A 21,631-nucleotide genomic window follows, 5' to 3' on the forward strand; every position below is an offset into this window, starting at 1 on the left:
TTAAAAAATCTTCACAGAGCAAATTGCCTTTGTAATAGACATTTTGTCACTGCTAAATAGGATTACCAAACTCTTGTGTTTTTAACAATTCTATTTTAATTTCAAACCACATATTCAAGGCTTTTAGGTGCATGAAGGCTTCACATGTGAGCCTAACAGGATTATCAGATATATCTAAATGGGGTTTGAAATCATAGGGAAAAAAATAATAATAAAAAAAAAAAAGAAAAAAAAAGAATTAGATGCTTTCTTGAAAGCCTATTCTCATTCTTCATCTCATAAATATTTTTTTTTGCCCTGCCTTTATTATTTGGCGTTAGAGATTTCCATTATCATGTAAGGCCTCACTCACTCTACGATCAATAGCTTTATCTAGCAAGTTTCTTTCTATATTACAAATACACAAAAATATGTGACATATTCTCACACTAACTACCTACTTGTGACTGGGTATGCCAACAAATTCTTTACTGGCTGGAGATGAGGAAATAGATATAGAGAAACACATTTTATGAAAGTGTACTATTTTATTTAGTCTTTGTACTTTTGCTTTTGTTTAGATTTGCCTTTCAAAATCAGTATCACATCAAAGACTCTGTAGCTACTATTTTTTTTATTCTTTGAGACTGGAGTGTGTACATCAAGCATCTCTGAAAATGCATTTACAAAAAGCCAGAAGGAGTATAAGAAATTTTACTTTTTTTATGTGGTCACTGGTTGACCAATGATACTGAGCTTTGAAACCTCTACATAGTGAACTACAGGTAATATTCTCAAAGTACTCAAAGCAAGGCTTGACGTATTTAGGAGGTAAGAGGAAAGTACTTGGCAGAGGCTAAAGAGTGTTATTTTTTTTTAATTGACACACAACAATGCTGCAATGTAACTTTTGACCCTGTAAGCTTTCTAGAAACTGGACAGAAAGAAACACAGGTAAAGAACAGCTCTTAAAAGGTGCTGCCTGCAGAATACTGAAACTATCACATACCTAAAGAAAAACCTTTAACATGAAATATCATTGGGATATTTCAACTATAAAATCAGCCCATAGTGATCACTCACACTGAAGAGGTAGAATCATAGAATATTCCAAGTTGGAAGGGACCCATAAGGATCATCAAGTCCAACTCCTGGCACCACACAGGTCTGCCCAAAAGTTTAGACCATGTGACTGTCTAATCACTTCTTAAATTCAGACAGGCTTGGTGCAGTGACTACATCCCTGGGGAGCCTGTTCCTGTGTGCAACCACCCTCTCGGTGAAGAACCTCTTCCTGATGCCCAGCCTAAACTCCCCCTGCCTCAGCTTAACACTGTTCCTGTGGGTCCTGTCACTTGTCTTACAGAGAATAGGTCACCTGCCTCTCCATTCCCCCTTGTGAGGGAGTTGTAGGCCACAATGTGGTCCCCCCTCAGCCTCCTCCAGGCTGAACAGGCCAGGTGACCTCAGCTGCTCCTCATATGTCTTCCCCTCTAGGCCCTTCACCACCTTCATCACCCTCCTCTGGACATTCTCCAGTAGTTTCACGTCCTTTTTGCACTGTGGTGCCCAGAACTGCACACAGTACTCAAGTTGAGGCTGCACCAGCACAGAGTAGAGCAGGACAATCACTTCCCTTGACCGACTAGCAATGCCATGCTTGATGCATCCCAGGATATCGTTGGCCCTCCTGGCTTCCAGGACACACTGCTGGCTCAGACTCAGCTTGCTATCAACCACAACCCCCAGATCCCTCTCTGCGGGGCTGCTCTCCAGCGTCTCATCGCCCAGTCTGTACGTATTGCCAGGGTTGCCCTGTCCCAGGTGCAGGACCCAGCACTTGCTTTTGTTAAACTTCATGCGATTGGTGATCGCCCAGCTCTCCAATCTGTCTGGATCTCTGCAAGGTCTTTCCACCCTCAACCAAGTCCACAACTCCTCCAAGTTTGGTGTTGTCAACAAATTTGCTCAAAACACCTTCTATTCCTACATCCAAATTGTTTATAAAAGTATTGAAGAGGACTGGCCCTAAAATGGAGCCTTGAGGGACCCCACTGGTGACCGCCCGCCAGCCTGACGCAGCCCCATTTACCATAACCCTTTGAGCACTGCCCATCAGCCAATTGCTCACCCATCATATGATGTTTTTGTTTAGCTGTATGCTGGACATTTTGTCCAGTAGAATCCTATGGGAAACTGTGTCAAAAGCCTTGCTGAAGTCCAAAAAGATCACATCAGCTGGTTTCCCTCGATCGACTGGACGGGTGATCTTATCATAAAAGGAAATCAAACCGGTTAGGCAGGACCAACCCCTCATGAACCCATGTTGACTGGAACCAATGACTGCATTGTCCCCCAGGTGTGCCTCAATAACTTCAAGGATCATCTTCTCCATAATTTTACCAGACACTGACATGAGACTGACAGGCCTGTAATTGCTACGGTCTTCTTTCTTGCTCTTCTTGAAAATTGGCACAACATTTGCCAGCTTCCAGTCTACAGGGACCTCTCTAGATTCCCAAAATCATTGAAAAATAATTGAGAGAGGTCCTGTGATGACATCAGCCAGCTCTTTATGCACCCTGTTTGTTGTGTTTGTTTTTTTTTTGTTGTTGTTGTAGTTGTTGTTGTTGTTTGTTTGTTTGTTTTAACTTTTTTTTTTTTTTTTTCTAAAAATAATTGATACATTGCTTTAAAACAGAGTTCTTTTTTACTTTGGCACCAGTGTGCCACAGATTTTGGTGCCAAGATCAAGAGATCCAAGGTGTTTTGTGAACTCTTCCTGACATTAATTTACAACGAGGATCTGAAGTTTTGCTGTAGGATGAAGCTCCAGCATAAAGCTTTCAGGCCCCAGCACATTTCTAGCAAAATTAGTCTGAGGGCAGAAGTCAGAGCAGGTATGGTTTTTTAGATTTTAGATAAGACAAAATAGGTGCCAGTGCATTAAAGGATGGCCAAGTTGGCACCTGTGAGGCAACCTGGGATTGTTTCCAAGAGCTGTTGTTTTAATGTATTGTCAGTACATATGGCATTGCCCTCCATGTGACAAAAATTGGTCCTGAAGTATCTGAAACTGTAAATAGAGGAACTATTCTTCAGTAACTTAATGACAAAGCAACATTGAAGATACATAGCATAACATGAGAAACATCCTCTATGTCTTCCGACCTTTAATTCAGGAGGTGAACTCTCTTAAATACAAACAAGATCTTTAAGGCCTGGAATAGCAAACTAAAAGTATGGATTAGGAATTAGACATATGGATCTGTCTGATAATATTAAAAAAAAAAAAATTCACAATGCCCAGTTTCATTGTATGGAATGTAGACACAGTGGTTCCAGGTTTAAAATACAGTGCAAAGTCCATTTTTCAAGGGGCATTGTTAGGTAAAAGAATTAAAGTTGTCTAACGTTAAGAAATAATTTGGATGTATAACTTACTTTACTGATGTGGTCTGTGCATTTCGCTTTGTTTGGGCTGTGAAGCCATAATAGTCCATTTAACTGGACTAACTAATGGCTCTCCATGTATTTTGCACAAGGACTTCAGAGAAGTGTTTTAGAATAAAGAAGAAAATACATTTTTTACTCAAGCTCTGAAAGAAATACAGCAGATCTAAGGTACAAGGTCTGACTCAACTTCTTAATGTCCCTTTAAATATATCTAATGTCTACTTCCACCCTTCCCCATTGCACCTGCATGGTCTAGGAAGGGATTTTTACACTCTGTGAACATAGATATCCTGTGGCACATTGAGGGGGAGAACATCAAAGACTACAGGCACAGGGTAGGACAGAAAGATCCATAGTCAACATCTTTAAAGGCAGCTGTACCTGACGCATACACATTCATTCAATTATCTTCCTGCATTCAGCAGCAATATGTAAATATAGGCCAAATACTCTCAAAGTTGAATATAGCAATGACATCTTCCATTTTCCTTACCCAGGTCCTGCTGAGTGATATACGCTTGTTAAGCAAAACTCTCTGTGATGTGATAAAAGTCCCTTTATATATAAAACCTTCTTGCTGCTTGATTTTCTATAGAGAGCCCAGGGCTTCTCCCAGGTGGATTTTCTGTCCAGCTTTGAGGTGGAATTTGAAGTCCTTAGGAGCCTCAAAGATGAGTACAATAGTAGAGCCTAGATTAAATTCCCCTAAATGTTCTCCTTTCCTGTATTCCCTTCTTGTTGTTGTTGGATACAACAACTTTTTGGAGAACAAGTCCTACGAGGAGTGGCTGAGGGAGCTGGGCTTGTTCAGCCTGGAGAAAAGGAGGCTCAGGGGTGACCTTATCACTCTCTACAGGTACCTCAAGGGAGGCTGTAGCGAGGTGGGGGTTGGTCTGTTCTCCCACGTGCCTGGTGACAGGACGAGGGGGAATGGGCTAATGTTGCACCAGGGGAGGTTTAGGTTGGATCTTAGGAAGAACTTCTTTACCAAAAGGGTTGTTAGACATTGGAACAGGCTGCCCAGGGAAGTGGTGGAGTCACCATCCCTGGAAGTCTTTAAAAGACATTTAGATGTAGAGCTTAAGGATATGGTTTAGTGGGGACTGTTAGTGTTAGGTCAGAGGCTGGACTCGATGATCTTGAGGTCTCTTCCAACCTAGAAATTCTGTGATTCTGTGATTCTGTGATACAAAGCTGAAGTAATTGTAGGAACCTTTTGAGTAATGAGGACTGTTGGTATGCAGGTCCTGGTCAAAGTAAATGCAGACAGAGCCCACTTTTGTTGCTCCTACAGCCGTTAAAGAGAAAAAGGCATGTTTCCAGTCACCTGTAAGGACAACCTGTTTATTGTGGCAGACAAGTTCCTTGATCCAGTGAGCAACTCCAGGATTCACAGACATCAGAGAGCCTGACAAATGACATCGGTGTGACACCCTCTAGTCAGTGGGTGAGTGGAAGCAGTGGTAGTCCCCTGGTGCAAGGTAGATTACACAATGATAGAGCTTATTCCCCTCCTTTGTGACTAGCTGTTGCTGAAAGGAGTTACCAGGTGAGGCCTCACTAAAATGCAAGTCCTCTGTGCTGATGCGAGGTCCCAAGAAAGATTCCAGTGAATAAGTAACCCCTTTTACTTGCTCCATTTCACAGTTCTTTACTTGTCCAAAGTTAAGGATCTTTCCATCAGAGGGACTAATCACACTGTGCAAACAGCAGACTGGCTGTGCTTGTGGTTTCAGCTTCCTACAAAAGAATTCACTGAGGTTTTTATAGTGATGCAGATCTTCAACAGCTGCCTCCTTCGTGTTTAGTCTGAATGTCCAAATGTACATGCTGTAAACAGGCTTCCGAAGCCATGTAGGCAGTTCCACCTGGTTCAGGCGACCCAATGCTTGTGAGAGCAGTCAAGTTGGTACCGATTTGTACAGAGAAACCTCCCACTCGCTTGCAAGCTTCACAGGCAGCTCTATGCCCTTCTTCTCTAGCTGTTCCAACTTGTAATCCTTATATTTTCTGTATCCTGCATATCCCCCACCTGTAGCCACCAAAACATGGAAGGGGCGCAGGTGGAAGGCTTGTCCTACCAGAGCAATATGAAACTTCTTCCTGTCACTGAAGAATGTCCTAGAAGGTGGCTGCTTCCACAGGACTCGAGTTCTAATGCACAGGTTCTCATGTATGAGGAAGTTAGAGCTAGTCAGCAAACTACTCCGCTGCAGTGGGGCCATACCATGCCATGCCAAGGCTGCCGTCATCTTCTTGCACCACCACCGCATCTTCTGTGTGTCCTTCTGGTGTCCTTCTCTTCACCTTCCTGACGGTCAGCATTAGAAGTAGTTTTTCCAGTACACACAGAATTGACAACCTTCTTTTCAGGAAACAAACAGCAACCACTACTACAACAACAGCAAAACACCATGCACACTTACCTCTGTGTCCTCAGAAACAGGCTCTGTCCACAGAAGGCTTAAAGAAAAGATCAAGATTGTATTCAGGAGGGAAATTAGATGAAATGCAAAGACCTGTTAGTGACTGCATCAGGAACTTCTTCCTGAACAGGGACAGTACTTTGTGAATTGAATCATCTAGCCCAAGTTTGCCTGTGGCAAGAGAGAGAAAAAAAGTAAGTCAGCAGCTGTAAATTTGGATCCTCAGAGGTACAATGCAGGGTTCATTCCCTCCTGCACTGAGCAAAAAGTTAGTGGATACTGAAGTCTGGAAGGATAGGACTAGAAGAGATGCTAGTCTGGCACTCTTCCCAACACAATACAAAGGTAAATACTCATCACATTTTTGGCCTGTGTCAGTGCAAATCAGCGGTGCCGGGGCTCAGTTCCATCTTGCTTCTGTCCTGGAACATTCCTGAGGCAGCAACAAGACATGTAATGCTGTTGTAGAATTACTGAGTGCTCCTACTTTATGTCTAGCTACCTGCACCTCTGATGAAGGTCATCACCCATGCCGATCAATTAGTACAACTATGCAAGTCTGTTCACTGATCTATATTAGAAAACTCCTAGTGCTCAAAATGCTTACACTAACCACAAAGTTATGGCACTGTATTGGAGGGACTAGTTACCTCCAGCTGGAAGGCAAAGATAAGCTGCTGCAGTTGGGCTGGACACAGCAACCCCTTCATCTGGCCAAGGTGCAGCCTGAGCAGATCTGTGTGTAGCCTGAAGCATCTCCCTCCCTGCCCTGCTCGTATGTATTTTATGGGATGGGTGGGAGTGAATTCCTCCCAGAAAAGGTTTTCACTATCTGATATAAAAAGCCACTGGTGATATCTACAGTCTAGCATATCTAGTAGCAATCCTGATGGCCATTCACCTCTTAATGAATTTAATGCTGCATAAAAAAGCTATTTGCAAGAAAGAAACTGCCAGTGCTTCTTACAGAAATACTCATTTTCCAGGAGTTTCATGAATAAAGACTACAGGACATTCAAGGAATGCCAGATTTTTCACTTGTCTTAACATATATGTGCCAGTAGGCTTCTTCAGCCCCCTTCGCCTTCAAGGCCTATCCTACATGTAGTCATATTAATGGATCTTTAAATTCGGAGGTGCTGCCACTGATGGGCAGGGATATTGCAATTACAACACAGACCAGAATCATGTTCTGTTTCAAAAGGAATTCAGAAGAGGGACAATGAAAGGGACTATATTAGCAACAGATTTTTCTAGTACAAGGATTAGGCAGCATGCAAATCAGTTAAAACAATGTTAAATACAAGTTCTCGTTACTTTACACGCAAATGTCTCGATCCTGGGAGGTTTGAGAGTCTATCTCTTACATCAAAATATGGACATAAGCTTCTGCACTCTCCAAGTGGCTGCAAATAATTGTTCCTCTATAAGTAAGCCACCTCTACAAGACACAAGGAGCTGAATTAAAGTACAAGTAGTGTCCTTTTCCTGTGACTTCTGTACATATGTCATCTCAGAAACCTGAGAGACCATGACTTAAAGCAGAAGGGATAGATAAGAAAGTGTGAAAAAGCAGGAGCAGAGTCTGCTGCTTTTAAAGGTCCTCTACTACTGAAATCTGTAGAATTACAAGGTCTATTTAACATTTCTGACATAGTGAGAAAGAACAACAAAATAATTAAGTCACCAGAAGCAGGTTGCATGTAGCTGGGTCACAGCCACTGGCTGGTTGTGCAGAAGGAATTATCTCCAAATTTGAGAGCATCTACACTAGACCTTGAATTAACACAAACAGCTTATAAATAAGCTCTTTTAAATTCGTAAGTGAACACTTTCAACATTGACAAGAGCCCTACTTAGGCAGATCACAGAATCACAGAATCACAGAATTTCTAGGTTGGAAGAGACCTCAAGATCATCGAGTCCAACCTCTGACCTAACACAAACAGTCCCCACTAAACCATACCCCTAAGCTCTACATCACACCAGCTTAGGCAGAACGTGCCCTTGCTCTCTATCAAAAGTAGAAACAGTTTGACTGTCTACCACCTTACAGTCATAACATACACACACACGCAAGTATTAGGAAAGATGCATGTGCTGACAATGTAGCTGAAGGTGTGCCTGCAGCTGGTACAGACATACTGAAGATATTTTTAAACTATTTAAATTTGGTCCAGATGGCAGACAAGTGTTGACATGAGGAGCTGCAGCTGGTCCAATTGTCCAAGTGTTTACAACTCAACACTTATCCAACTTAGCAAGCTGTGGTCAAGGACAAGAATAAGGTTTGTGTGCACACATTTATAAATGTGTATAAACCTGTGGACGTTTTTATATAAACATCGCTTCATTGATCACTGATGCAAGGCAAAAACTGAATCCATTTTACATTAAAACAGCAATCAAACTAGAGGTGTCCTATGCAGAGAGTTTCACAGAGCTGGTTTTCATTCAACTCACACATCAGCAGACTTTCATTTGGGCATAAAAGATCATTGCAATGGTCTGCTGTTAACAGTCCATTACAGAACTCAAATTTATCAAGACAGCTATCAATACAATCTGTAGAGGCCCATTCTTTTTGCATGAAGACTGTTACAATTCTGTTCCTGTAACATAATCTTTCAGATGCAAATCTGTTTTTCTAGTGGTACAAGGTCATTTTCTCTGAAAACGGATTGATTGTGCTATACACAGGGTTTTGGAATTAGAAACACTTCTCAGAATTATGGAGATAGTACTTCCTAATCATTTGGGTCTAGTTTCCTCACAGAAAAAGTAATTGGCAATTATTTCAAACTGGTAATTTGGTTCCATAGTGACTAATGATATATAAATATATATATGTATTAGATAGTTCAGTGTGTTGCAGCAGGCTTATTACACAGAAGAAACACGAGAAAAATTGCTCGCTAAGAAATAAAATTATATCAGATTTACATATGATCTACTGTAATCAGAAAAATACTTATCTGCTCAAGAGAGATAGGTGTTCATTTTCTTAAAAAATGAATTAAACTCTTAGCTGTGTCTTATTTCCATATATATGTGTATATATATGTATATATATTGGTGTTACTAACAACTAATCCAAACTAACTCTTGTTCTATTCAAAACCACTTTTATGGTTGAAAACCATTTGCATTATAGGGACAAATATTAGCCTCTGAAAGCACAAACCTTTAAATATGAGGTCTGTCTGCTTTAAATTGTATATTGAAATACCTAGATTTGTTACCTAAACAAAATAAATCATCATCATAATCATCTTTGGGAGACTGGAAACATAACAAGGTAACAGACATATATCATATGGCAAATAGATAAGACTGGACTTTTGTTTTCGTACTAGTGCAAAATTTTATATATTGTAGTTTTGAAACAGTAAGGCTAAAAATATAGGATGTTAAGGTATCTTAAAATCCAGGGTTGAACAATGTAATCCAGTATAAATTTTTCACCACGTAGAAATACAAAAGCTAATACCAAACAAGAAATCTTACTTGCACAAGTGCTACACCAGGCTATTATGTATGACTCAACCAAATTAGTAATTTCACACAGCTCTGTTCAATGCCATGGCAATTTGGTGGGGACTCAAGAACAGCTGAAAATGCTTCACAATAGAACTACAAACTGCTGGAAATTTGTCTTTAGTGGAGATTTCAAGTAGCCAATTGTAATTTCTGGAAAGTTAGTTGTGTATAATTGTTTATATTTTCCTTTTATTTCCGTAGAGCTTAGGGATATGGTTTAGTGGAGGGCTGTTAGCGTTAGGTTGGAGGTTGGACTCGATGACCTTGAGGTCTCTTCCAACCTAGAAAATTCTGTGATTCTGTGATTCTGTGAAATAAATTCTATGTGTTTCAAAAGCCTAATTCTGAATGGTCAGTTCCACCACTTCTTTTGTGGGAATGCAGACAGGTAAGAGGTGAGGTAAAGTCATAGTTGCAGTAGGAATCACAGTAAACTTAAAAGTATAAAAGCTTTCCATCCAGCCAGGAGGAACAAAGAAAAGAGTCATTACAGCATGAATCATAACATCATGGAAGACAGATGGAAGGGGCTTCAGAGCTTAGCTAGGGAAAATGATATGTAGTCTCATACAAAACACATCTAACTTGTTCTTAAAAGCTTCCTACACTTGTCACAACCGGAAGCCTGCAAAAAGATGACACCCTGGATTATCTCTTTTCAGAAATCTTGTTAATCCCTAAACAGTAAAAAAATATAGGTTTATGAAAGAAAAGTTGCTGAAAAAGACTTTTGGGCAGGAATGTACTACAACTGGAGTAGCATGCACAGTTCTGGGCTCCCTGGTACAAGAAAGACAAGGGGATCTTTGGAAGCGTCCAGCAAAGCACCATGAAGATGATGAAGAGACTGAAGCATCTCTCCAATAAGAAGATGCTGAGAGAGCTGGGATTGCTCGGCCTGGAGAAGGGGAGGCTCGGGGGGGTCTCATCAATGTCCATAAATACCTGGAGGGAGGGCACAAAAAGGATGGAGACAGGCTCTTTTCAGTGGTGCCCAGTGGCAGGACAAGAAACAAAGGGCACAAGCTAGAGCACAGGATGTTCCCTCTGGATACCAGGCAGCACTTCTGTGTTGTGCAGGTGACTGAGCGCTGGCACAGGCTGCCCAGAGGCTGTGGGGTCTCCTCCTGGGGGATCTTCAAGAGCCTCCTGGACACAGGCCTGGGCACCCTGCTATGGGTGGCCCTGCTGGAGCAAGGATGGGACCAGGTGAGCTCCTGAGGGCCCTGCCAGCCTCAACCATTCTGTGATTCTGTGAGTGAAGTCAATATAGTTTTATGTTTCCTAGTTTTATTCCCCAGCTCTGATTTTTTCACCTTTTTCTTTTCAAGGTCTAAAGCTGGGATATCTAGGGACTATATTAATCAAAATATGGCAACCGGTACTGCAAAGAACTGAAAGGTTTTCCAGTGACTTACGTTTAATAATTAATTGGGTGTTTTAGGAGGCCACGTCTATATAGTGAATAAAAAACTTAGTTCCTTGCTTAAACACTCCAAATCAAATGTTCTCTTTCCACCAACTACATGTGGAGCTTGGAGAGTCTAAAACCAAAAGTTGGATAGATTTCGCACCACTGTTTGCACCACAATTAAAAAAGATGCCATAACTGCAAACCAGAATTTAGTTATGTTCAGCTTCCTTCATCCATGGCTCCCCATGTTCATCATTAATAATGTGACAGCCCGGAGTAGAACCATTTCCCTCAGCCTGTCTTCACCATAGAGGTGCTCCAGCCACCTGATCTTTGCGGACTTCTCTGAACCCACTCCAACAGCTCCCTGTCCCTCTTGTTCAGGGGGCCCCTCAGCTGAATTCCAGGTGGAGTCTCAAGAGAGAGGAGTAGAGGGGGAGAATTGCCTCCTTCATCCTGCTGGCCACATTTCTTTTGAAGCCTAAGGTATGGTTGGCTTTCTGGACTGTAAGTGCACACTGCTGGCTTATGTCAAGTTTTTCACCCACTAGTAACCCCCAAGTCCTTCTCTGAAGTGATGCTTTTCATCCATTCATCACCCAATCTTTAATGATTTGGGGGTTTTCTTCAACATAGATGTAGGAGCTTGCACTTGGTCTTGTCAAAATTTGTAAGGTTCACATGGGCCCACCTCTCAAGCCTGTCCAGGTCCCCCTGAATGGCATCCCTTCCCTCTAGAATATCAACTGCACCACTCAGCTTAGTGTCATCAGCAAGTTTGCTGAAGGTGCTCTCAATCCCTCTGTCCATGTCACTAATTAACACAGTAAAAAAGCCTGGTCCCATTACGGACCCCTGAGGTACACCACTGACCACTGGTCTCCACATGGACATTGAGACACTGACTGCAACTCTTTGGATACAGTGATACTGCCTATTCATTTTCCACCAAACAGTCTGTGCCTCTCCAATTTAGAAACAAGGATGTTGTGTGGGACTGTATCACAGGCTGTGCATATGTCAAGGTGGATGGCGTTAGCTGTTCTTCCCTTGCCTACAAATGCTCTCACTCTGTTGTAGATCTTCAGGAGAAAGGAAGGAAAAACAAAACAAAAACCTACAGAGAAATGCATCTCCATAGTCTACTCATATGTAGGTGCTCTGTGCATATAAGTGAAGAAGGTGGAAACTAGATTATTACATTTAAGACAAGGATGAGTCATCACTGTTTCAGACAGACACAGAACACATTTTTGAAAATAAACCAAAGAAGGGAGTGGAGAGAGAGAATCTCTCCATGTAATTGCAATTGTCCTACTTGCAGTATTAGCCCTCTCAGAGAAATACTGCCATAGCAGTGACAAGTCTCTGTGACTCAGTGCCTAACATGTTTACGCACTGAAAGTGTTCTCTGGAAAACAGCATTCATTTATTTCCTAGCAAATACATTTAGGCTCCATAAAATACACATATATTCCTTCGTTCTTCTGGGGTGGAGTAGGGAGGATATAACACTTCACCAATTTCTGAATCCATTGCTTTTCCTCTTTCCTTTCCCCCAGTGTAGCTAACAAAATAATCATTTCTTTCAGTGTTCCTCTCAATAACTCCAAATAAAATCAAAGCACCATCCTGCTCGTAACATGAAATAAAATACAACTCAGTTGTCATTCACATAGCCAATCTTACCTAAGTAATGCTGCTCAAGTGAAAACCACCAGCCACACCACAGAAACATATTTCCAAGATACTGCGTAGTCTCACTATCATTTCTTTGGTCTTCTAAGCAAAAAAATGCAGCAAAAACAGATCTGTAAAAGGATTAGAAATTAAAGAGGTAAAAAATCCTGCTGACTCAGCGGCTGATTGTCAGCCTGCTGACTGTCAGTGGAAAAGGATTTCACCTCAGAGAATTACCCTAAGTAATATGTGAAATCAATTTTTAAGGGTAGTTTACTATTCTTAATTTCTTTGATACCTAGCAATATGCCAATATAATCATACTATTCTTGCCCAGTGGAACTCAAGAGTAGAAATATATGCAAAATAATATACCAGTAGAAAATCTGCAATTAAAAATGGATTTTCAAATAAGTATATGTAGAACAAGGTTCTAAGCAGCTTGTGATGCTTCTGGACCTCACATTGCATAAATTCTAGAATTTAATGGCCTTCGAAAATAAAAGTGGGTCTGTGCTTGCATCACATCTACCATCAAAATGTATCTGTTGGAAAAAAAAAAAAAAAGGAAAAAAGAAGAAAGTAAAAAAAAAAAAAAAAAAAAAAAAAAAAACAAGAAAAATAAAAAAGGAAAATAAAAGAAAAAAAAAGAAAAAGAAAAAAAAACTATTCTGCAAACAGAAGTTTATTTAGGTGGGGCACATTTCTTTCATGAGCTGGCAATCATCTCAGAAATTGAATGTTTGGGGTGAAATCCTGCCACCAAAGGCATACTTAACATCAATTCAAAAGGGTCCAGCACTTGTTGTTTTTTTTTCCAATCTGTTTGTCAATGTGCAGTTTCTGTTAAGAATACTTTTACAGGGCAGTAACTTGCAATCACTTTTTCACCTCTTAATCTGGTAAAATTCCCTTGGACTCAGTAAATTATTTGGAAGTCTTTACCTAAGGAATCCCAAGAATCTTTCCTTGCATATCTTGGATGACTTACCAACACAGAATCCCAAATACCTGTGAATATTTTGCAGATGACAGGATTTCTTTCTGTATTTCACAAAAGCTTTGACAAAGGTGTGGAGCAGACATCTTCCAAGAGACTGAAACTCTCATTCAGACTCAAGAGCTTGCTGACTATACTAGAGAATACCCCATCTCACCTCCAGCCCATGCATGTCTTCCTACAGAAAAAAAGATATGGAGAAAATGAAGAAAGAGGAAAGATAAATACACAGAGATGTCCAGTGTGTTAACAGGACAGTTTGTATCACATAGACAAGCTCAAAAAACTAGTTTCTGTAGTTATCAGAATTAATTTCCAGTGGGACTAGAATTGTGAACATGAAGAGCTTCCTTTATTCCTGTGTGATATAGGTGGTATTTAATCCCTTCATTGTCCTGCACTATGTATAATGTGGACTTAATCATCAACCAAAGGAAACACTCTGTCCATTTCTCATTTCCCAAGAAAATGGTGATGGCTATATTAAGAAATACCGTAACAGAATTCAAAATACAGCATAAAGCCTGTGAACAAGAGTCTCAGCCAGAAGACTGATCAACGGTCAATGTCCCAATTTATGGGATTTAGGACTCACACCAAAGCCACTGGAATCAAAATAGCAGTCACAGAGCTTTACAGCATGCAGACTGGCAAGTATGTGGTGCAGTCTACACTTTTCTAAATAAAATAGTGAAAACAATAATGACAACATAGGTCTTGCATGAATTTAATTTGATTTAAACCCAAACATTTTAAGGTGATAATGAAAATTTGAAAATGAAAAAGACTTTTACACTTAACACCTGGTCCTAGTTTTAGCTGGGATGGAGTTCACTTTCCTCCTAGTATTGAGCAGGGTGCTGTGCTTTGGATTTAGGATGAGAATAATGTTGATGACACCCTGCTGTTTGACTGGTTGCGGAGCAGTGCGTAGAGTGAATCAAGGACTTTTCAGCTTCTCACTCTGTCCTGCCAGACAGAGTGCAGCAGGAGCTGGGAGGGGACAGAAGCAGGACAGCTGACCCCCACTGGCCAAAGGGGTGTTCCGTACCATCTGGCGTCATGCTGGACAAGTACTGTGGGGTGGCCGGCTGGGGGACGGCAGGGGTACCGGCTGCTCAGGGGCAGGCTGGGCATGGGTCAGCGGGTGGTGAGCAACTGCATGGGGCCAAGCCCCAGCACGTTGCAGTGATTTGTGTCTCTCTGGAATTGCCAGGCTGATGACACACCTCTTCCAAGCCTTTCATTCTGCCATTGTGTTAGGAGTTTACACCTGTTCAGGGGTGAGCTTTCAAAGCACTGGAGGTGTCCAATGCCTGCCCATATCCTCCCACACTGCCTGCCACTCATACCTCTCCTGCCTCAGAACAGACCTCTGGATGGCATTCCTAAGTAGTTGGTTAACCTTGGACAATACTCAAAGAGCACTCAGGAGACATCACAATAAGAACATGGTGGTCTGAACATCCCCAGGATATTCAAAGACGTGAAGAGCTGTCGTTACTAGCCTGGAGAAGAAGAGGCGGGTGAAGGAGAAAGGGAGAGCAAACAAGTGGGAAAAACCATCTCCGCCTATTGAAGAGAACTGTGTTTTAACCTATTTTAATTTCTCCATGGATCTCAGCTTTTGTATGGGAAAGGAGGAGAAAGAGGCAAAAAAGCATTGTTGTCATGGTGTGACTGGTTCTCCAAGTTAGACTCTTACCGGAATGAAGTAAATATAAAGGTTACCAGAGAGGTTTCTATGAGCAGCTATACTTAAATGCCCAGATCCTTCTTTGTAGCTTGATTTTTTAATGTTTGTCTTGCGTTTGCTTTCACAGTTCACAACACAATTATGTAGGACTGAATTAATATTTCCATTGTGTTTTCCTTAGCTAGATGAAATACACGTAACTACTACAACAGAGAATAACAGTATAAAGTAACTGCTGCCCTTCTTTTTACTTTTTCTCCCATAAGTTTAGCTTTAACAAAGCCAGATCTCAAAGAAAGATATTGGACATTTAAACAATTTGTAAATAACATCTCCAGCTAATTTGGTGATAAATAAATTGTGTTTTGCAATTTTATAACTGTAATCGTTCCTTTTTACTAATGTCTTGGAGTGATGCTCCATTTTCATTTTACACGTTTTTCAACTTGTTATTTATGGTTTAACTATTTGCAACATGAATTTAAGTATTTTTATAGACTACCTTTAGTGCCTAGAAACTGAATAACAGGCATTACACTAGTCTTTTTCTTCTGGACATGAAGCTTGAATGAATTTAAAAATAAACGAAAGCATGGAAGATGAAATCAAGCACAGCATCAAAAGGAGGAAGCTTTTCTTGAAGAAGGCAAAGTGCATAACAATGACGAAATAACAGAAGTAGAGTTCCTTGAACTAAACAGAAGAAACGTAATTACCCCATGACACAAATATCTGTTTTGAAAGATGTGAAAAAAAGGTTAGTGGCATTAGGCATTGTACAAATATTTTGTCATATCATTTTGGATCTTTGTTTCATCAAGAGGCTATGTTTCTGGTCTTCCTGGCCATTCTCATTTGTGGTCGTTGTGGTTTAGCTCAGCAGGCAGTCAAGCCCAACAGAGCTTACGAGTGGGATAAAGGACAGAGTTAGGAAAAAAAAAAAAAAAAAAAAAGTAAAAGTCATGGGTTGAGATAATAACAGTTTATTAGAAAAGAAAAATTGATGGAAAAGACTAATTATTAATAATAACATATATACGAACAACGCAAGTGATGCACAATGCAATTGCTCAGCACACACTGCCCGATGCACAGCCTCTCCCCTAGGAATGGCAAGCTGCCAGACAACTCTCCCAGTTTTGCAGTTCCATATGACACCTTAGGTCACAGGACATCTCTTTGGCCACTCGGGGTCATCTTTCCTGCTTCTGTCTGCTCCCAGGTCCTCCTGCACGCCCAGCCTCCTCGCTGGCAGGGCAGTGTGAGAAGCTGAAAAGTCCTTGACTCAGTGTAAGCACTGCTCTGCAACTAGTCAAACCAACAGCAGACATTTGTCCTCAGAAAAAGTGGTCAGGCATTGGAACAGGTTGCCCAGGGAAGTGGTGGCATCACCATTGCTGGAGGTCTTTCAAAGACGTTTAGATGTAGCGCGTAGTGACATGCTTCAGTGCAGCACTTGTTAGTGTTAGGTCAGAGGCTGGACTAGGTCTTGGAGAGATCTTGGAGGTCTCTTCCAACCTAGATGATTCTGCCATTCTGTGTGGTTCTGTGTTCAAGGCAAGGTTGGACCTGGTGCGTTGGGACATGGTTTGGTGGGTGACATTGGTAGCAGGGTGATGGTTGGACCAGATGACCTTGGAGGTCTTTTCCGATCTTAATGTTTCTATGACTCTATGTTACACTGATCAGAGGCTAGAGCCTGAGCTGGATAAGGTCATGTGGAATGTGTGGAACAAGGTAGATGGGGCTGCCATTTGCTACGCCCTGCATTTTTGCCACCTAACCTGACCCATAAAAGTGGCCTAAAAGAAAGCCGGAGAGGGACTCTGTCGGGGAGGGTAGCCACGGAACAAGGGATAACGGCTTAGAACAAATGGAGGGGAGATTTAGATTAGATGTGACGTGGAGAAGAAATTCTTCTTAAAAATAAACCCAGGGCAGAGGATAGGACATGCAGGGCAGTCCCTGTGGCAGGGAGTCAGCCTTTCTTTCTGGCAAGCCAAATGGCCCGGGGGAGCCAGCCCCACACAAGGGGCCCTCATTCCCCCCAGCCCTCCTCCTTCCTCCACGTGAGGGCATCTTCCCCACCACTCCCAACGCAGCCGCCCAAACTTGGCCACGCATGGGCCACTGCATCACTGAGGCTTGCTGAGGTCACAGTGGCCACCACTGCCCCGCCTTTGCCTATAAAAAGCCCCCCCTGCCGCTGGCCCGCCACTCGCTGAGCTTCTAGGCCCTCTGAGAGCCGGCATTGGCGGCAGAAGGAAGACCAGAAGCAGCAAGGCGAGAGGCGGCCTCGTTGGTGTGAGCGGACAGCGATGCAGTCCCAGCAAGCACCAGCAATGAAGGCAGCTGCTAATAAGGAGAAGGAGAAGGAGAAGGCTCATGGGCAGAGGCAGAGCGCCGGCGGCACAGCAGACACCAGTGCCCAAGGCAGCTCTAGTGCTCAGCCCACTGACACCCAGAAGCGGTACCATGGGCACCGCAACAATGAGAGGAACAGGCCGGCCCCCCAGCCACACGGTGACAGGGGGCCTGGGCCTTCTTCCAGTCGAAGCGGCGGCGTGAGGCAAAGGCGTGACCATCAGCCAGACAGCCGCATCCAGCAGAGCTGTGACAACAGCGCGCAACACAGTGTGGGACCCAAGCACGGCCAGAAAGCAGATGGCAGCGTCGGGCCCACAAATGGGAAGAACGAAGAACGGAGTGGAACGGGACATAGGCGTGCGAGTGAACGACCCCGTGGTTCGGCACCCTGGACTGAGAAGTCTCCAGAACAAGGGCATTGCGTGCGGCCAGGACCCAGAAAGGACGGGCTCAAACATCAGCAAGCCCAAGCTGTGCGTCGTCCTTCCCCTACACAGTACAGCGACTCGGGCCATGGGCCTTACAATTCACGCAAAGATGGGAAGGGACGAAGGCAGGACCATTGGGCAGACAGCCGCACCGAGCAGAGGCGTGCCTATCAAGGAAGCCCGGACACCTACCAGCGGTACCACTGGCACCGCAGCGATTCAGGGAACAGGCCATCCCCTCCACCACGCAGCGACAGGGGGCCTGGGCCTTCCCATAGGCACCACGATGGCACAGGGCAAAGGCACGTCCATTGGGCAGATAGCCGCACCGAGCAGAGGCGTGCCAATAGTCCCCAGCACAGTGCGCGATCCAGGGATGGCCAGAAACGTGATGGCAGCATCGGAGCCAAAAGGCCAGAGCCCCGTGGCATGGGACCTAGGCGTGCTACTGAACAACCCCATGGCTCGGCACCCCGGACTGCAAGGTCTCCAGATCAAAAGGATCGCGTGTGGCCAGCAACAAGCAAGGACGGGCTCAAGCATCAGCAAGCCCAAGTGGTGCGCCGTCCCTCCCCTAAACCAGACAGCGACTCGGGCCATGGGCCTTACAATTCACGCAAAGATGGGAAGGGACAAAGGCAGGACCATTGGGCAGACAGCCGCACCGAGCAGAGGCGTGCCTATCGAAGAAGCCCAGACACCTACCAGCGGTACCACTGGCACCGCAGCGATTCAGGGAACAGGCCATCCCCTCCACCACGCAGCGACAGGGGGCCTGGGCCTTCCCATAGGCACCACGATGGCACAGGGCAAAAGGAGGACCATCGGCCAGACAGACACAGGGAGCACAGGCATGCCGACCATACGGAACACAGTGCGAGACCCAGCCAAAAACCAGACGGCACCGTCGCACCCACGCAGGAAAATCAAGCCAACGAAGGCACAGCAGCAAGGCGTGGAACCGGACGAGCCCCTGGTTCGGCACCCTGGCCTGAAAACATGCCAAGTGGACGGCAACCCGTTTGGGCAGTCCCAGGCAGGGACTGGCTTTGCCTTCTGCCCAGGACCGAGGAGCCCATGGAGCTGGATCCACCAGGAGACGTGGAGGAACCCATGGAAGTGGATCCACCTCCGCCAGAACTGAGCTGGGACTCCCGCGGCGCGTCCTTGCTCTCTACTCTCCAAGCGCACAAAGAGCGTCGCAGGAGTGCGCGGACAGCCCCCTACTCGTTGCCACGCAGGCTCCATCGCAAGCATTAGCTTGCGATGGTGCTCCCAAACACCATGGACATGCCGCAGGTTTACCTGCAAGACGTCCCGGCAATAAACCACTCTGTTGCTGATTCTCAGGGGTTGTGCGAGTGCTTCTTTCCCTTCCCCCAGCTCTTGTGCCACAGGTGGCATCCCTTCTGTGCAGAGCCTCGAGGAAGAGCACAAGAGAGGAGCCAGCTTCCTTCGGGCTGCTGCACTGGGGTGACAGCAGGAGGCCCCGAGGGCCACTGTGCACCTCTACCATTTATGCAACTAGACTGAGGGGTGAAAATAGGAGCGTGTAAGCGATTGGAGGTGCCTAATTTCTTATCCTAGGAGTGAGTTTCTCTAGCTGAGTACTTGGTAACGACACAGGTGGAGAAAGCTGAGGTACTCAACTACTTCTTTGCCTCCGTCTGCACCGGTAGGTGGGCTTCCCAAGTCTTTCATTTCCCTGAACCTGTATGTTGTGGTTTAAGCCAGCCGGCAGCTAAACACTACGCAGCCATTCGCTCTCCCTCCCCCTTCCCTCTCTGAGATGGGGGAGAGAAACGGGAAAGTGAAGCCTGTGAGTTGAGATAAAGACGCTTTACGAAGACAGAAGAATAGTAATATCAATAAAATGAATAACAATAATGATGATAATAGCATTAGGAAGACTAATGTGTACAAAACAAGTGATGCACAATGCAATTGCTCACCACCTGCTGACCGATGCCCAGCCTAACCCCAAGCAGTCCGCCCCCCCCCCCCAGCTAGCCACCCCTATCTATTGTTCAGCATGACCCCAGGTGATATGGAATACCTTTCTGGGCAGTTTTGGTCAGCTATCCTGGGTCTGTCCCCTCCCAGCTCTTGCTGCACGCCCAGCCTGCCCGCTGGCAGGACAGGGTGAAGCTGAAATGGCCTTGGCTTGGTGTAAGCACTGCTCTGCAACAATTAAACCATCAGCATGTTATCAGCACTCTTCTCATCCTAAGCCAAAACATAGCACCCTACCAGCTACTAGGAGGAAAATTAACTCTGTCCTAACTGGAACCAGGACATCTATCCACCCCTTATTCCATACCATTTATGTCATGCTCAGGTTACACTCTTTCCCATACATTCTAATTAATCACCATTTTCATCCAGGGTATATAGCAATCACGGTAGTGATGACATACAGTATTATACAATAATTGACATGATACAATTCAACTCACGGGCTATTCTCACCCAGTATTAAAATGCCCTTGAGGTACACACCGGACCTCCCCATTCTTTTGCGTTACCCTCCAAGTGCATCCAATAGCAACATCCAAAAGCAAAATCCAAACAGCAAAAGCAATTCCACGGAAGGGAACTACTCCTTTTCCTGAGGCAGGAGTAGCCCAGACTGTTTTACCCAGCATATTTCTTACGTGCACTACAGGAACTTTATCCCCTTCTACAGTACGTAACAGGTTTGATTGGGCAGGTCCAGCTCGGTTGGCAGATCCCCTAGTATCGACTGACCAGGTGGCCTTTGCCAAATGCGTATCCCAGTTTTTGAATGTCCCTGCACCCATTGCTTTCAGTGTAGTCTTTAACAGTCCATTGTGTCGTTCAATAACCCGGGAGGCTGGTGCATGATAGGGGATGTGATACACCCACTCAATACCATGCTCTTTGGCCCAAGTATCTATAAGGTTGTTTTGGAAATGAGTCCCATTGTCTGAGTCTATTTTTTCTGGGGTGCCATGTCGCCATAGGACTTGCTTTTCAAGGCCCAGGATAGTGTTCTGGGCGGTGGCATGGGGCACAGGATATGTTTGCAGCCATCCGGTGGCTGCTTCCACCATTGTAAGTACGTGGCGCTTGCCGTTGCAGGTTTGAGGGAGTGTGATGTGATCAATCTGCCAGGCCTCTCCATATTTATATTTCAGCCATCGTCCTCCATATCAAAGAGGCTTTGACCATTTGGCTTGCTTGATTGCAGCACATGTGTCACAACCATGAATAAGCTGTGCTACAGTATCCATGGTCACGTCCACCCCTCGATCAGGAGCCCATCTGTATGTTGCATCTCTGCCTTGATGGCCTGAGGTGTCATGGGCCCATCGGGCTATAAATAATTCACCTTCATGTTGCCAGTCCAGGTCCACCTGAGCCACTTCTATCTTAGCAGCTTGACCCCCACGCCGTTAATCGGAGGGTCTCGAACCCGCAGTGGCGCCCGAACAGGGACAACATGGAACCGAGAAGCGCGGTGAGGACAAGCACCGATTAGCAGCGAATCTGAGGGCAGAAGATTGCCTAAACTGACCAAAAGGGATCTGCACGGTTTGGAGGGCTACCAGTGTGGTTAGACACAGAGCTGCACAAATCGCGGACAGACGCGGCACGGTTAGACGCAGAAAAAAGGCCGGCACT

The 21,631-nt window shown here is 44.3% G+C and overlaps 1 pseudogene across 1 annotated transcript; it reads right to left on the reverse strand.

The window, feature by feature from the left end:
• Nucleotides 1-316: 316 nt before the first annotated feature.
• LOC311427345 (phosphatidylserine decarboxylase proenzyme, mitochondrial pseudogene) lies at nucleotides 317-5,687 on the reverse strand (annotated as a pseudogene). Its single transcript has 2 exons — nucleotides 4,649-5,687; nucleotides 317-387 (listed from the first exon to the last, which is right to left on the reverse strand). The product of its transcript is annotated as a phosphatidylserine decarboxylase proenzyme, mitochondrial pseudogene (transcript).
• Nucleotides 5,688-21,631: the final 15,944 nt, after the last annotated feature.

Source organism: Aythya ferina (genome assembly GCF_964211825.1).
Source record: "Aythya ferina genome assembly, chromosome: Z".
In the NCBI taxonomy this organism is placed as follows: domain Eukaryota; kingdom Metazoa; phylum Chordata; class Aves; order Anseriformes; family Anatidae; genus Aythya; species Aythya ferina.